The following is a 5,000-nucleotide window of genomic DNA, read 5'->3' as shown; positions in this document are numbered from 1 at the left end:
TTTTGTATATTCCAGTGTAGAAGCCACAAGATGTAACATTAGATAAAACATCCTTAGCTAAATGAAAGCCTCTAATGAGTTCCGTCTGTTTAACTGAGTTCCGTCTGCAAGACTAAATAACGTCCTGCTTTTAGTTAAACCATTCCATGATGTTTGGGTCAAAATAACACGTGTAACTTTTTTACTTCGACAAAAGAAACTACATGTAAAAAAAGGGTTCAGACGAGGTGGGCTTGGTCATGTTCAAGTGTTCAGGTACACTAGAAAAGCCCTGTCAGTCTGCCGTTGCTATAGTTACCATTCCACATCAGAACAGGAGTGATAATTAGAAATAAAGTTGTGATTGGCAGCTGTGTTGCTGTTAGAGGCTGTTCACTTCCCTGAATTTACGCACAGATGATAGGAGGACAAAGTAAACGCTACTGTCGGATCTGCTGTATGTGTGTGTGTGTGTGTGTGTGTGTGTGTGTGTGTGTGTGTGTGAATGAGTGAGTGAGTGATTGAGTGTGTGTGTGATTGTGTGTGTGTGTGCGTGTGTGTGTGTGTGTGTGTGTGTGTGTGTGTGTGTGTGTGTGTGTGTGTGAAAATGAGTAAGTGAGTGAGTGTGTGTGTGTGTGTGCGTGTGTGTGTGTGTGTGTGTGTGTGTGATTGAGTGTGTGTGCGTGTGTGTGTGTGTGTGTGTGTGTGTGTGTGAAAATGAGTGAGTGAGTGAGTGTGTGTGTGTGTGAATGTGTGATTGAGTGAGTGTGTGAGTGAGTGTGTGTGTGTGTGTGTGTGTGTGTGTGTGTGTGTGAATGTGTGATTGAGTGTGTGTGTGTGTGTGTGTGTGTGTGTGTGTGTGTGTGTGTGTGTGAAAATGAGAGAGTGAGTGAGTGTGTGTGTGAATGTGTGATTGAGTGTGTGTGTGTGTGTGTGTGTGTGTGTGTGTGGTAATTGCGTCTTTCTGTGCCTGTGCTACACATGACATCCACATAACAACATCAGATTGGAATCGTAGTTCACAAACAGTTCAAGTTCTCGGTTGTGAAGCGGCGTCTCAGGGGCTGTTCGCTTCCCTGAATTTACGCCCAGATGATGGGAGGACAAATTAAACCCAGTATGAAGCTTAAAAAAACAACAGATCAGAGCCGGAGTTGGGGGGGGGGGGGGGTGTCAAAGGTTCTGCCGTTCTGTAGTTTGTTAGTTTGCGGCTCCTCTCGTCTGTTTGTTTTTGCTCCAGATTGGATGATGACGACGGACTTGTTGTACACGCCGGTCCTGTCCGTAACACCACGCTTTGATGTGGGCTCGAGGCTGAAGCAAGCGCAGGACTGATGGTCATGTTTTCTCAGAGCTCAGTTTGTGCTGACGTTCTGTTCTTCATCCTGAGGCTCTGTTTGGCTTTTTGTGTTCTTCTGAAGGCAGCGACCCGAAATCAGGTCCGGCTGAAGGAAATGTGTGAATGGTGCGTGTTTATGAACGCTAATGCGATATACGAGAGAGCCAGATCTCCAGCTAGCACTTTTTAAACCTGAGACAATCTAATCTAAGATTTCTAGCTCAGAGGTGCAGCAGCAGAAGCGCTAAAGAGCTACAGAATTGTTTTCTAACTGTGTTTATTTTTTTTAATAAACTGTTTTAATAACTGTGTTGGCTCCTGTGTTGTAAACCGCACATCGATTTGTAATGGCACAAATGGAATAAATCCAGTCAACAAACTTCTATTTGATCATAAAAATGTGTCAGATTGAAGGAAACATACAGCACTGAAAATCCTCCTGATATAAAAGTCATCTAGACCAGTGGTCCCCAACCCCCGGGCCGTGGACCGGTACCGGTCCGTGGACCAAATGGTACCGGGCCGCCCAAGGAACATTAAATTATTTCCATTTTATTTACTCTCGGGTTTGTGCGACTTTCCATGGACGAGAGGTTAACCGGGAGCTGAGAGACGTCACCTAAAGCCGCACCGATACCGCGCATGCGCAAAATATCATGATATCGGGCCGGGTTTAGGTGACGTCTGGAGCTGAGCGGCTGCGAGCGGCAGTGGTGTTGTAGCTTTGGTGGAGAGAGAAGGTGTGTATCGCTCTTCTCTCTGTTCACTGGTACTTTGTCATGTTTAACAGTGCTTGGTGTACGTGTATATTGTGTTTGCTCAAATTTAACCCACAAATTAGCAAAAACCAGCACGAAACAGACGTCGTTAGAAAGTTAGAAACTCTGCCGGTGTTCTGGATTAAAGTCATGGCGGAATACCCTGAGATTGTCACCACAGTACTTACATCACTATCGTCATGTCCGACATGCTATCTGTGTGAAGCGGGGATTTCTGCAGTGATGGCAACCGAAACAAAACAACGGAATAAACTGGACATAAGCGACACACTTCGGGTGTCATTGTCTCCTATTACCCCAGATGGAACCGTCTCGTTGTAAAGAAACAAGCTCAGGGTTCTTATTGATTTAGCGTTGTAGTGAGTTAAAAAGTCATGTTTAAATACAATTACATTAAAATTATTAATTTTAATTTAATTGTATAGCCGCCGCCACCCACCCCCAGCGGGCCGCGGTAAAATTATCAAACATTGACCGGTCCACGATGAAAAAAAGGTTGGGGACCAGTGGTCTAGCAGACACACGAGTACTGCTTTATAGTGTATATAATGTATAATGCTAATCCCTCACTCCCTAACAGTATTGCTATGTGGTAGCCTAATGGTTAAGGTGTTGGACTGACAGAAGATTAGAAGATTGTGAGTTTGATTGCCCGGACCACCAAACTGCCCCCTCTAGACCCCTGGGCAAGGCCCTTTAATCCTTTACTGCAAAGCTGTATAAAAAAGATATAAATAAAAGCCCCTCTGTATAAGGGTGTCTGCTAAATGCCATAAATCTATTCATTTGATTTGTTACTGTTAGTTAGATACTTTAGCTTTAACCTGCTAGCACTAGAAATTAGCAAGCTAATGTTAGACGAGTTTAATACATACAATGAAAGCAGACTTAATCTGAACTCTATATTTACTGTAGAACAGTTAGACCTGCTAATGTTATCCCTTAAACTTAAGCCTTGATCTAACTAGCCCTGGGCTGTCGGGTGTCACACAGTCAGAGTGACAGTCCGTCATGTCGGTCTTTTCTCACGCTGTCCCGTCACACGTCGTATTTCTCACACAGAAAAACTTTTTGACTATTTATCATATATTTAATAAGCCGCAGCGCCCAAAACGTATCAGTCCGCACCGCTGTCTCTAAGAACCGGGCAGGAATCGAGCGCGTCTCCTCTGGAGTTCTAGTCGAGCCTGACACTTATCAGCCAATCAGAAAAAAGAGGCTACACAACAGCCAATCAGAAAATAGCACTATTGTATCTGGGTAAGATTTAACGCAACAACCAATGAAAAAACAAATCATTCACTAGTGAGGGTATTGAACAAAACCTCAACACGAAACAGTTCGTCTCTGGACGGGACATTGTCCTCAATCATGTCCCTAAACATGTCTGGACTTGTGCTGAACTGTTTTATATGGGAGCAACATTACACATGATAAAGGAAAAAAGAAAAAAGGCAACAAATACGATAAACAACACAAGAAATAACACCTCTCTCTCTCTCTCTCTCTCTCTCTCTCTCTCTCTCTCTCTCTCTCTCTCTCTCTCTCTCACACACACACACACACACACACACACACACACACACACACACACACACACACACACAAACACAAATAAATAAATGGAAATTAAACAAATGCTCTGTATTTGGTTAAATTGTGATCAGTGATCCTTACCAAACACAACAACTTTTTTGAGGGGGCGTGGTGGGCAGGGCGTGGTGTGGGGGCGTGGTGGAGATATCACGCTTGCCTGTCTTCAAAACTTGAGAGCCCTGAACTAGCCTATGTAGCAAGCAGACTGGGTCTGATTTAGCCATGTCGCTTTAGACGGATCTATTCAAGCTACCGTGCTGTGATTGTGGCTCCAAAACAACAGGTTGTTTGTTATTTGATTGAAATGATTAGATGTTTTGCATATCGAGGCACAGAGCAGCTGGATCAGGATGAAGATGGAACATAAAACACATCAATGTATAAATCCAGAGAGTAAAAAACATCACACTGACGACTGAAACACTCACTAAAGCTCTGCTAGACTGGACTAAATCCTGACCGACCAGACTTAGCATCAAGGTAGGTGAGATTCTCAGCCTTGGCCTTGACCTGACCTTGGTGTTATAAACTGGGAGTGATTTTAATGAGATTAAGACCGAAAGGGTGACACACCAGTAAGATCTATATCCTAATGGGGTGTTTCTGAGATGTCGGAGGAACCCAGAGATCCCAGATGAAACCCATGTAAACCTGAGCTTAGGATGGAACCCTTGAACATTGTGGACCACCAATGACACCAACACTTAGCATGCTAGTCAGAAAGGTTAAGTTAACAAAAACTAACCAGAAAGACTTGAAGTCAGAGGGCTGTCAGTCAGAACTGTGGAGCATTCTGTCAAACATCTAGCTCAATTCCTGCTGTGAAAGTCAGTCATTTTGAGTGTGAGTAGATGAGCGTTTGAAGGTCCATGTCTATGATACATTACATTACGGACTAAGAGGAAGCGTACGTGTCACACTATTCACTTCAGCTTTACACACAACCCAGATTTAGATAATTAAGGAAGAAGAACCCAGAGGCGACAGCGACCGGAAAAACTCCCAGAGACTCCATGAAAAAGAAACTGGCAAAGGAACCTGAGTCAGAAGTCCTTCTAAGTTATTAATAACCAGAACCGTATGTTCCTAATCTCAACCATACATGACCAGAACGTGACCTGAGTGGGTTCTCATCATGTTTCTGTTAGATCTCAGGCTCCAGAAGATGGAACTATTCCAGTTTGGAATTCTTGGAACTCTAACCGACACTGTTACAGTACGACACAAGTAAACGGTTCCAGTGCTGCTCTGCTGGGGAAGCTTTCAGGGACACCAGATGCTTTTTTCTGCTGCTTACTACAGGATCT

The 5,000-nt window shown here is 43.8% G+C and overlaps 1 protein-coding gene across 7 annotated transcripts in view; it reads right to left on the bottom strand.

The window, feature by feature from the left end:
• Window positions 1–5,000, bottom strand: part of prtfdc1a (phosphoribosyl transferase domain containing 1a) — a 14,256-nt gene that overhangs the window by 6,234 nt on the left and 3,022 nt on the right. The window lies entirely within an intron of this gene.

This window comes from Tachysurus fulvidraco, chromosome 3 (genome assembly GCF_022655615.1).
Source record: "Tachysurus fulvidraco isolate hzauxx_2018 chromosome 3, HZAU_PFXX_2.0, whole genome shotgun sequence".
Lineage (NCBI taxonomy): Eukaryota > Metazoa > Chordata > Actinopteri > Siluriformes > Bagridae > Tachysurus > Tachysurus fulvidraco.
The sequence above is the reverse complement of the archived record's forward strand: the minus strand, read 5'-3'. Positions and strand labels throughout refer to the sequence as shown.